Consider the following 12,973-nt stretch of genomic DNA (forward strand, 5'->3'; position numbering starts at 1 on the left):
TTGTGAAGAATCTGTGATGAAAAAGATTTAGATTTATTGAAATTGTAAAGCCTCAAGAGACAAGAAAAAAAAAACCTGATCATATCATTCTTCCAGCACAAGACAAAAACTCCAAGGCATGTAATAGTGAAAACAATGTAACAAATCCCTTCCACTAGCCCTCCAAACTGTCAATTATAACCATATATCCTTAAATATTGCAGTTATTCCTCTTTTAAATACATTGATATAAAATACGGTTGTTTTGTTTTTGATTGGCTTTCCACTAGTAAAAACCCTAGAAATACGAAGCAATCCCCATTTGTCCAATCATCGCTCTTTCGTGTAGTGTTTATAGGGAATAATGAACTCATCTACGCTGCTTGCAATCAATATGCAGAACATGTAACAGGCTGCGGTCTTCACATTGCAAGAAATGGAAAACTGTCAACAGCATTGTGGCAGCTGGATCTTGGCTTACTTTTTACACACAGATATAAAAGGGGTGCAAGGATCTACATTTCCTAATATCGCCAATTAGTGCTGCCAACGTGCACCAGGCCACCTGTTGGCAGAATGTGGCCAGTAAATTTGGAATCCAGTCTGATACTGCAATTGTTGAGCAAATAGACCTATGGATGTGATGGAGGAAAACAGCACCCATTAAAGGCTATCTCTGAGTCTTGAGTAGTGTTAAGACATTGCAGTAAAGTTAACAGCATAACAATGCCAGCCCAAGGCCTGTTTGTGCCTGGCAAAGGGTCACTAGGCCTTTTGTCACCAGGCTACGGTTGTTCCAAATTCCACCTGCCATGGTAACAGCAGTCTCAAAGGCAAACAGAACCAATCTGTTTCCTCTACTGGCTATTCTGTCACATGTATAATTCCCATTTTAAAATTTGCCACAATTGAAAATGTTTAGTTAATAATTCTGCAACTAGGTAGCAATGACAAATGAACTGCAAAGTTTTGGCCCAAATAACCAAAGTGGACAATTGAATTCCCTATGTCTATTGTATGTACAAGATATATACATATATTGGCCATAAACTTATGACAACGATAAAACTAAATGATGTACTGAATAATAAAGAATGCGGTGGTTAATTACAGATACATCCATTCATCTTTTGAAGTCATTCATTTCAGTTCTGTGATGGATGGGGTTAGTCAAAGCTCCTGTTCAATAAGAAGAGGTTTAAGTGATAAGAGGCCTTTATTACTAGGAGACGAAAAAGAAGCAATAAATAAGATTAAAATCAGTCGCTCTCCTCCCCCATGACTAAAATCTAATTCCAAGCAGAAGGACTTTGAAAGTTACGAGCAAATAATAGCAGACATTGTATAAAGTTGATTTTTTAGAACAGGCACCACAAAGTATACTAAATACATTTATATTGTACTCAAAGCGTGCTATCCAAACAAATACGGTATATCCTGAGTTACTATATGATTTCAAAACACCATTTTGTTTCTATTGAAAATAATTGACATTCCATTGCAAAGTATTTTATACTATCCCTGTCACACCCTTTAGCTTCTAACAGCTCTCTAGTGAATCTGTTCAATCAGTGCCGATTCTGGAAGTGTAAGAACATTAGGGTGCAGTTCCTGTTTTCATGCATATCAATTACTGAGGAGCAAAAGTTACATTTATTATTATATATATATTTTTTTAAATAAAAACAATGCTTTTTCAAAAAACCATACTACACGAGTGTGTGTGGCAATCATTAAAGCTTTTAAAATAAGACTTTAAAACATGCCAGTAATCCGGTGCCAAGCCAGTGTCTTCACAGACGCTTTGCATGTGTGATTAACCCAGTCCCATCCAATCCAATGCTTCTCAGAGAAGCACTGGATGCATTTGGTATCTCCTTGCTGGTCCTTACCAGTCCATACATGAAGACCTTCAAAAATTGAAGGTATACAGTAAGAAGTGCCACTATTGGCTATCAGTCTCAGATCCACTAGAGATGTGTTTTCTGACCAAAAGGGACAGCATCTATGGTGCTTAGGATGCCCCTTTAAAGTACATATCCCTAACCACATGTCCCATGCAATGTCATACAAGCAGGCATGTTCCCTTGGAGTTGTATTCAATTGCCCAAACTTTTATCTTTTGGACCGGCTGCTCATTTTCCGTTTGTGTAATTGGTGCAGAAAACAAAAACAAAAAGGAGGTATGTTTAAAATACCCAGAATGTCCATCACATAATTATTTTCACAGTAGGCAGGTTGTAATTTGCTGCTGGAAATTTTAAAAACTGCTAAACTGCATATAAAAAAATAAACATGGTTGTGCGCTACTGATTAATGTAAATATTTATTTTCCAGATGACCAGACATGCTCTATGAACATGAGATTATATATATATATATATATATATATATATATATATATATATATATATAAAATAAAATAGCAACACGCACGCACACACCCATAAGAACACGATCTTATCAGTCAGTGTGTTTTGTAGTGTATTCACAAACATTCATCTATGATGGGTCCAAACTGAGCTGTAAATGTGACTGTTTGTGGACATGGAATGGATTTAAAGGGGTACAAACAACATATGATACAAGAGACAGCATGAAAGCTGAGAAACATCATCAGGATAAGTTTAAATAAGAAGAGCAGAAAAGCAAAATGGAGCCGTTAACATGAAAGCAGTCAGGATCACGTATGTAAATCAGGTGAAAAGAGACTAGACACTTTTGACAAACACAGCTTCTCCTTTATCTAGCCTTAGGACATGTATAAATCACGCTCCAACATAATTACTTGTGAATTCTGATAAGCTGTGCAGCACAGGAAACTAATATTTGAGAAAAAAAATGCACAGCTCCATTGATGTAATTCACCTATAGTAGGTTTCGGTTTGACTTGTTCTTTCATCTTAAATTAACCAAACAGGAAATTGACATTGTGAGGAAAGGTTCCTGTAATGGAAGCAGAATTTATGATCCATGCACATGCAGCCCATGAAAAAGCAAATAATGTACCGCAATACTTTCTCAGACATTCTTTATTTCATGAGCAAGCAGTGCCACAAGCAGGAGAGAACACTTGTTTACTTGCTAAACCGTGAATCGTGTTAAACTGAAAACCAAAGGGAGGGAAAACAAAAAAACAAAACACAAACAAATCTAAAACAAAAACACAATCGGCTATATTAGTCAATTGTGTTTTTGTTATGGATATTTTGCATATAACATAATTTGGCCTAATTTCACCATTGGTTTTCAAAAATGATGATAAGAGCCGCACTCAATCCCACCAGACGCCTTGTGCACGTGAGCAGGACCAGCAATCCCACAATGTTTGCCTGATCATTGGTTTTCAAGTCACTATAATGCAAAGTTGTTTAAAAACAACTTTGTTTCAGGACATAACAATTAGCAGTCACTTTGTTTCCCATGAAGCTTAATAAGATTTGTAATACTTAAAGGGTTACTTTAACCCTTCGGCGGGGTGGACCTGTTCTGTGTAATATACCCTATTGGGTACTATTGAGAAGCCCCCTACCCATTTGGAGTAAAACCCATTAAAATAATCAAATATAATAATTTTTTTTAAACATTTTTTAAAAAAAATTGAAACTCACTTTGAATTCAGCACCAGGGGACTTCTGTGCTCCCTCCAACATCACAGAGACCAGGCAAGGTCAGCTCACAGACTTCTCTATGATTGGACCCATCGCCTGCTAAGAGCACATGTGCGCACTCTGGGCTGATGAGGGGAGGGAAGGAAGGAGGCAGAGTGAGGAAGTTTTTGTATGCTTTTTAACAAATTTTTTTAAAACCAAACCAACCAATGTGTATTAGAAGGAGGTGAGAACAATCTTCTGCTTGCAGGTAAGTTTTTTACGTCAGCAACTCGGCATGCAGTGCAAGCTGACAACAAAAGTAAAATATGCACAGAATTTACATTGGCAGCCCACCTCACGTGCTGGGTGTGCAACTAGCTCAAACACACAAATGCAGATTATTCAATATGTCCTGTGCTTCAAGCTGAAACACTGCACGTACATACTCCTACCACCATGACTACTTCAAATCACTGAAGTGGTCACGGTGGTAGGAGTAACCCTTTAATGCATTCATTTTAGCAGCACTATTTACTATCATGGGATTAGCGTGTATACTGCTCGAGTTCATATAGTAAATAGAAAGAGCTGGCTAAGAGACAGTTCAACAGCAACTCCCTGAAGAAAACCTTGAGGGAATTTTAGTTGGGAGACAATCTTTTGGAGAGCCATGGTTTACAGGACCCAAGACATCATTGGATCTTTTGAACCAAATATTAATTTCCCCCTCCTTCAGGAGTTTCAAAACAGTTTACTTCAAAAAGGTGCCATCTAGCTACCATAACCACTAGAGAGTACTGCAGTGTGGTTTTGATTGCATTAGTTCCTAAAGTCATCGGAGTCGAAGCATGTTTACAAGGTTTGTTACTGACCTAAGTTCCCCAGGATAGTCACAGTCATTTTAAGATTTGCAATATTTATACCGCACTGGCTGCACGTGCCAGCTGATGCCCCTACCAAATTAATTCCGTTCATAGAGTAACAAAATTAATATATATAACGCGAAAGGGGAATTTCCAACTTCGTTATTTCTGAAGAGAAAGCTGGAGAGAGGTACCTAGTGATCCTAGGACAGGCATAGGCAACCTTCGGCACGCCAGATGTTTTGGACTACGCCTTCCATGATGCTTTACCAGCATTATGGCTGCAAGAGCATTATGGGGGATGTAGTCCGCAACATCTGGAGTGCCGAAGGTGGCCTACCCCTGTCCTAGGACATTGACAAACTGTTAAATAGTTTAACTACTTACCACTGGAGGCGCCAGGAAACTTTGCATCATAACCACTACAGCAGGCTGAACTTTTATAGTGTTTTGATTTCCCTTTCAAACGGAACAAACTAAACGCTATGGTGTTCCTGTCCCTAAGTTTATACGTCCGCCACTCCTGCTCAGAATAAAAAGGGGTGTTAAAAAAATATTTTTCCAGTTTGAAGTCTCTTAGCGCTGGCTAGGTGTCCTCCTCCTTTGAGGTCACTGAGCCCATTCAAGCTTCCCCATACGAAAGCACTGAATCAATAAATGATGTTAGATGTAATCATGCAAAGCGTGAGGATGTCCAATGTCTCTTACAGGACTAGAACTCCACCAGGGACCCAGAAACACCTTTAGTGACTGTCTGGAAGACGGCCACTAGAGATGGAGTGAACTCCACAGTGTGGTCTGCAGTTTCTCGCAAACTCCAATGTTTTACATTCCAGGGTTAAACAGAATATTACTGCAGTACAGTTTAAAGTGATTAAATAGATTAGAGCAGGAAATTCACTGCTTCCCACTGCACCAACACATGAAGCAACACATTTTTCAAGGACCTTTATCACAACTTGATTATTTCCTTGTATTTAGTAAGCAAAACAATTGACAACCGACAAAAAAATTTGAAAACAACTTAAAAAAAATAAAAAAATAAAAAAGAATCTTCAGTTTGCTTACATTTCAAGCTCAGATAGTATTTCCCCAAAATGCCCAATTCACTTGCCAATCTATGTCTGTATAGTGAATAACCTTCTGTGTGTCATGCAGCAAAAAGGCAATAGAAATCCCATTAGTCTATTACAAGCATGTCAAACATGCGGCCCACAGTGAACATATTTGCGCCCGCCTGTCCTGGGGCTGCTTTCAGCGACCAGCAAGACAAAAAAAAAATTATACTATAAATTTGGGGGAGGAGGGGGCACTATTAATTTGGGGGAGGGAGGAGGCAAGTGTATTCAATGCTTTCCTATGGGGATTCCGGCGACGCTGGAGGTCCTCATGCATAGCGTGAGGACATCCAGAGTCGTTTAAAACACTTTTCGTGTTCTATGAACACGGAAGTCCCTCTAGTGGCTGTCTGATAGACAGCCACTAGGGGAGGACTTAAGGTAATCATTGCAGTTTATAAAAACTGCAATAGTTACACTTGCAGGATTAAGGGTGGTGGGAGTTGGCACCCAGACCACTCCAATGGACAAAGTGGTCATTTGAATATCATGGTATAGATAAAATATATTAAAACATCAAGAGGAGACATATTTTTGAATTGAGGGTCATATAAAATGGAATCATTCTTCAAAAAGAGGAAGAACCCACCTTCAGTACTATTTGCTTTTCCAAATAATTTTTGTATGAATAACCAGTTTGGGCACCATAACAACTTCTTCATAATTAATTTATGATGCCACGAGGTCCCCAACACTTGCTCACCTTATGGCGTTAAATAGATAGAGAATGGTTTAACCCTGTAAGGTGAACAAGCGTTAAAAGTGTGTTTCCAGCACAAAATCTTCCTACCTCTCTGTCCTTCCATTTTATCAAAATCTTTAAACAGGAAGGCACCTGCAGAATCAGACAATGACGGCGCTGATTGGCTGAGAGCAGTCAGCTAACACTGTCAGCCAATCAGTGACTCCACATTCATTAAACTGGCTTGAAAATCAGAGGCACCGCTGCTTGATCCTTCAAGCAACTTCCTGTTTAAAGAGTTTGAGAAAACGGAAGGACAGAGAGGCAAGGATATTTGGTGCTGGAATACAAACTTTAGTGTTAAATCATTTGAGAACGGTTTAATGTGAGCCAGAGGCAGTGACTTTCTGCCACAATAACAACTTTATTTCGATTGGATGGTATGGTGACTGGAGTATTCCTTTAATAGTATCCTTTGTATCCAATAAAAATTGCTATTTAAAAACATCCTGAATTGCTTCCCTATTCTGATGCAAATTCTTACAATTATTCCACTATTTTCTTTTCTTACTGGCTAAGTAGCAAAGAAACAGCCATGAATGGTTGGAATAGTTTGGAAAGATTGAATCCTGGGAGAGATCTAGTATTCTAACAAAACAAAATACCTATTAGGAAAGTATTAGGAGGCTATTGCACATGCGTGGCAAAACACTGCTCCAATCAGCATCTCCTCTTAGAGATGCATTGAATCAATACATCTCTATGGAGAACGTTCAGCATGTCAACGCCCTGTATGGAGGAACAGAATGCCAGTGCTGAATCAATGCAAAAAGTCAGCATTTACATTGAAAAGTCTGCAGGGTTTAAAAGAAAAACAAACAAACAAACAAACAAAAAAAAAACAACAACAAAACACTTCAGTTGATGATAATAAAAAAAAATGCAGCATTTAGTGACTCAACGCGATTTTAGACGAACTTTTCATTGGTGTGCCTGCCAGATATGGGACTATCGCTGGCACTTGAAGGTCAGATATTAATGAAGGGTAAATATACAAGTTCTCTCTTACACTTAAGGCTTTATAAATATAAACCATCCTTAAAAGAAGCAAACAAATCAATGGAAGGAAGCTATTAGTAAAACAAATCAGTTATTTTTAAACTGTAAATTTAAGCCAAGTATAAAATGTGCCCAAAATAGTTTAACAATACCATATTTAATAGCATAGTATTCAAAAACCCAAATTATAATATTGCTAGCGATGTGCAGTAAACCCACACACTCAGATCAGAGCAAAACCTCTTTGGATTTCAGTTTAAAAACTATGGTCATTTTGAAGAAATATTATTTTAATGCTGGTGGTCTGGGTGAATATATTTAATAATAATAATAATAATAATAATAAAAAACAAATAACACACAACACTAAGAGTCTTCGAATTATGAAAGCACACCAGTAGGTTATTCTATGAAGGACATATTTGAATTGCACATGCATCAACTGCAAGACGAAAAGTGTTAAGTAGAAGGGCTGGATATGGTGCTTTGAGAGCGCTGGCACCCCCATCCCTACACGTACCCCAGCAATTGTTAAAATAGGAAACCCATTTGCGACTCTTTTAGATTGTGCACGAAAGGATGGCAAGTTCCTCGGTGGCATTGAGACATGCAACAGAAATCCTAAACAGAGATGCACCAATAGCAGTTAAATACTTTTAATAACACCTTGTCTGGGCCCTGCAAACTACCAAAGTTTGAAGAGAAGAGTTCAATTGCCATATGCTCACTACTGATTCCAAAGCAAGACCCTGAAATTATAACTTTAAAGGGGCAATCTAAACACCATAACCACTGCAGTGATTAAGGGTTTATGTGCGCTACTGATCCATGTCAAACTGAACAGTTTCCGTTATCAAAAACCCCAGCACCACTCTGCTGTGACTTGGCTAATGTGGAAGTGAGCTTCCACATTAGTCAATCCAATTTAGGGCAGCAATGAGCTGCAGTCGTTATGGTGCTTAGAGTGTCTTTGTTTTGCACGTTTCCCCCATTATGATTAGACAGCCACATGGGGAACAAACGGCCCACAATACGCAGAATTCCAAAGGTTTGTCATATTCGTTAATATTGATTAACTCAAAGCAGATACAACAAACATTAACACGTGTGATCTTTCACAAAGAGGATGAGAGGATATAAATACAACGAGAGTCAAACTGACCACCTAGAATGCTGGTCTTATCAACATTTGGTGTAACTGAAGAAATGATGATGATTTTGTTTAATTGAAATTTAACCCCTTAGAAGTCAGACCTGAACACTATATATAAAGTGAGATGTCTCAACTGTATTTGTGCTGCATGAACTCACAAAGCTAATGAGATACAGTCAATGCCCCTCTTATGGTGTTATAGTTGTGAGAGTAAGTTACAACTTCACACACCATCAATTTCCCCTAGAGGGAAAAAAAAACCTTTATCAAAACACACACACGCTTTTTATGCTGTGACCTTGAGCACAAGCTGTACACTAGGCCCTAATGGCTTAAATTTCAAAAAACTCCATTAGGTCATTTTTTTTTTTTTTTTTTTTTTTAAACAGTCTTCTTACTAAACTAAAACGCAGTTTTTTAATCCACACGGCCTAGTAAACAATTCTAAGATAAGTGCATACAGGTGCCTTTAATAAAATGTAATAATGAAAAATGAAAAAAAAAAAACACAACACAAAATGGATGTTAGCCTGTAAGCCAGTAGGCCCATCACATATAATATAACCGATTAACATGTTATATCTTCGAAATGGAGTGAAGAGGAAACAAAAATATTAAGACAACATTCCTTTTCCTGGCAGAAATACAAAGAGACAAGTACACAGAAAAGATATAAAGATTAGAGATGGCTAGACCTAGTTCCTCCAAGGACATGTCTGAACATTTCTTTTGTGCTTAACATTTTTCCAGCACATACTAATTACTTAGTTCTGGATTTATTATCGCCCATGTAGAAAACCCAGTATGTACAAGGAAAATGGGAGCTTTTAATTTCAGTTCAAGAAATGGATTTCTAAACTCCAACATGCACAAAGAATTGTATTGTACAAGGGACACTCTAAGCACCAACACCACTACGTATTAATATAGTGGTTTAGGAGCAAACAAGATTTCCACTTTCTTGGACAATGTAAACACTACTGTTTCTCAGAAATGGCAAATATTATTAGCCTTTATATAGCGCCAACACATTCTGCAGCACTTTACACCTGTATGCTGGAAAAATAAAATAGCAACTATTGAATCACAAAGTTATGTTGACAGAGATATGAGGTGAAGGGTGGACATGCACAGTTTAAAAATTTGTTTGAAAACTTGCCTCTCGGACATATAGCCACTAGAAGCACTTACTTCTTAAGAAGCTCAAGTTTTGAACATTATGCCAAATATGGCTAGTTTGGATTCATCACTTCCCTGTTTGAATTTGGATAGGCAGAGTGTGTCAATTGCCTAGCATATGCCATAGGCCTTCCATGCTTCTCTACAAGAAGCATCTGATTGAACATGACATGATCAGTCTTGATGGTCTCATTTTGGCACGGTCAGGAGTGTCCTTGCCTACATTATATGCAAGTCTCGTCTTTCCTCCTCCTAATACTGATACTCCTCTTTCGCTCTCCCTTCAAGTTAGTGGTATCCACATAAGTCCATCCTTGCAAGTGCACTGTCTTGGTGTCATACTTGATTCTGACCTCACCTTTGAGCCTCACATTCAGTATGTTAGCATCTACAGGATTTGACATCTTAAAAACAAAACCAGCATCCGCCTCTTTCTTACACAAGATGCTACCAAGGAGCTTGTCCATGCTCTAGTAATTACCCACATGGATTATTGTAACACTCTCCTAATTGGTCTTCCCAAAAGCCGTATTGCCCCCACTACAGTCTGTAATGACTGCTGCCTCAAGACTGATTTTTCTCTATAGTCGGTCCTCTCACACCTCTCCCCTCTATCAGTCCTTACAGTGGCTTCTTGTATCCTATAGGGGTCAATTCATGCAGCCAACTCACGCTTGCAGGACTTCTCGCCAGCGGCTCCCTTCCTATGAAATAGCCTGCCTACCGCCATCAGACTCTCCCCTAGTCTTCAATCTTTTAAGAAGTGGCTTAAAACCCATCTCTTTAGGAAAGCTTATGGCCTCCCAGAGTAATCTCTACCTCACATACCTGTCTCTTGCTCTCTCCTAAAAGGCAGCACTTTACTCTCTCCTCCAGCTCTGCTTCAACCCCACCTTATTTGATTGCTATTTCCTGTCCTATTGTGTTTTACACCCCACCTCCTATAGACTGTAAACTCGTTTGAACAGGGTCCTCTTCGACCTATTGTTCCTGTAAGTTTTCTTGTAATTGTCCTATTTATAGTTAAATCCCCCCTCTCATAATATTGTAAAGCGCTATGGAATCTGTTGGCGGTATATAAATGGCAATAATAATAATAATAATAATAAAACATTTAAAGTGCACTGCACTGGTTATGGTGCCAGGAGTGCCCTGGCATGTCCCCATTGTAGGTTGTAAAACCACTTTAGAACAGTTTACCTAGGGTCCACTGGGCCCTGTTCCCTGCCTCCATTACATTTGACAGAGATCCAGAAGCTCATGCTTAGGAACTTCTTAGGCTTAGCTCTGCACCACAAACACGTAGCTCAGGCTGAGAAGTTCCAACTCTGTCATATGGAGTGAAGGTGGGAAGTTATGTTTCATTACTTACAATGAAGGGTAACAAGACACTCCTGACACTAACCACTGTAAATGTATTTTTTTTTTTTTTACATTAGAGTATTCCTTGAATAACCAATCAATCCCACTTTAAATAACACCTGCACGTAAAAGTTCCCCAAATTATAAATCACAGTCGTCAACAGGAAATAACACATATGTACATACATACATACATACATATACACACACACACACACACACACACACACACACATCATTAATTGAATCTATTTGAACTACTCAAAAATAAATAAATTTAAAAAAAAATACATTCTGTGCAGATACATACACTGGCAACCAACCACTTTAGATAATGAAAGAAAAACAAGGATTCGTAAAGAGCTATTTTGTAAAGGGAAACTTAAGTCTTGTTATATTTAATCAGTCTGATGTTGATATAATGTGTACTGACGTTTAAATTCTCTCCAAAATATGTTGTGAATTGAGATTAGTAAATCAAATAAATCAATTTACATATCAGGCAATATTTTAGCTCAAGGCAGAGGCCAGGCTCATTATTGAATGCACATTACAAAACACTTGCTTCTAAAATCACTAGAGAAGTGATTTTATTTATTTATTTTTTTTACACACATACACACTATTATTTCAGCAAGCCTACTGAATGCCCAATTACATACAATGTGTCCTTCAAGCAAAGATTTTACCTATACATACAAAGAATAAAATACACACACATAAAATCAGGATACAATAACCAACACTCATAGTAGTGCTGGTAGCCTGGAGATGAGAAGAATGATATTAATACACAACACATTAAATAGATGAACAAAGTACAGGATGGCAGCATTTTCAAAGTACTAGGAGGTCACAACTCAGATCCTGAAAGGTGACAGATGACAAAAGACCTGGGCTGTACCACTTTGCACAAAGGGCTGATAGTCTGTAAGACGTGTTTCTCAACAAAGGTAACATGCTATAAAATGGAAATAAATCATTCTACAACATTCCAAGTATAAGCTAAGGTCTAGAAGAGGTTTTCAGCGTGCAAAATGAGCAGGTATAGCTAGCTATGCAATGTGATTACCAGGGTTCTTCCAAAGTTTAACAAAAACCTAAATTTCTCAATTTCATAACCAAGCAAAGCAATACAAAATGAAATGGCATATACTTAAAACCTTTGACGCCAAACTTTCAGACAAATGGGAAATTGTCAAAGAGCCCAACAGACATTGGTAGGATAGTTTTATAATTATATAACATATTAAGCAAACATAAAATGCAAAGTATGTTGGCATTTCTACTTAAGCACCAAGTACTGCATATTGCATGATCTAGTTCGTAACAAAATAAAAAAAAATATAAGAACAAAGATTATAATACAGCTGAATATAACCAATATAAGAATTGTAATATACATAACGCCTATCTAAAAAAGGCTCTGTGTAATGATCCATGTAACTCATTTACTCTGGTCAATTATTCTGTTCAATCATTTCCAAAAGGAGCTAACCCATTAACTTTTTATTTCAACTGAAAAGTTGAAGCTTCCTATCAGAGGACACCATCTCAGGCATTTCACAGTAAAATTGTAAAAAAATAGTTGACAAACGGAATACAAGGTACAACAGACTATGTCAAACTATAAGCAAGCCATAAAAAAAAATCCTAAAGTTGCAGCATACTGCAAACACAGCACAAGGTGCTTTATATAGCTGGTAAATGGGTTAATCGTTGCAAAGGCTTAAAATTGGTGAATCAAAAAAAAAAAAAAAGCATGAAACACATGCAAGATTTTACACTTTGTACCAGTTCCCTTTAATCTAGAAGTGTTAGCCTTTTGTAGCATTAAGAGAACAGTTGTATATATATATGGTATCTGTCTGATGAGTCGGCTCAGTGAAAGGCCTCAAATGAATGCTTTGGTAAAGCAGACACAATATTCAACAACAACAAAACAGGACTTCTCACAGTATCAGCTGCTTGTCCAAAACAGCTAA

At 37.8% G+C, this 12,973-nt stretch overlaps 1 protein-coding gene across 3 annotated transcripts in view; it reads right to left on the reverse strand.

Annotated features, from left to right (window-relative positions):
* The window catches only part of DAG1 (dystroglycan 1), a 193,286-nt gene that overhangs the window by 33,783 nt on the left and 146,530 nt on the right, over window positions 1-12,973 (reverse strand). The window contains exon 1 of one of the 3 annotated variants that reach the window (XM_063426118.1): window positions 3,591-3,668. The exons of the other annotated variants lie outside the window; for them this stretch is intronic. The gene's annotated coding sequence lies outside the window, so the exon portion shown is untranslated. Of the gene's footprint in view, window positions 1-3,590; window positions 3,669-12,973 lie in introns of those variants that run through there. 3 annotated transcript variants of the gene reach the window in all.

This window comes from Pelobates fuscus, chromosome 7 (assembly GCF_036172605.1).
Source record: "Pelobates fuscus isolate aPelFus1 chromosome 7, aPelFus1.pri, whole genome shotgun sequence".
NCBI lineage: Eukaryota > Metazoa > Chordata > Amphibia > Anura > Pelobatidae > Pelobates > Pelobates fuscus.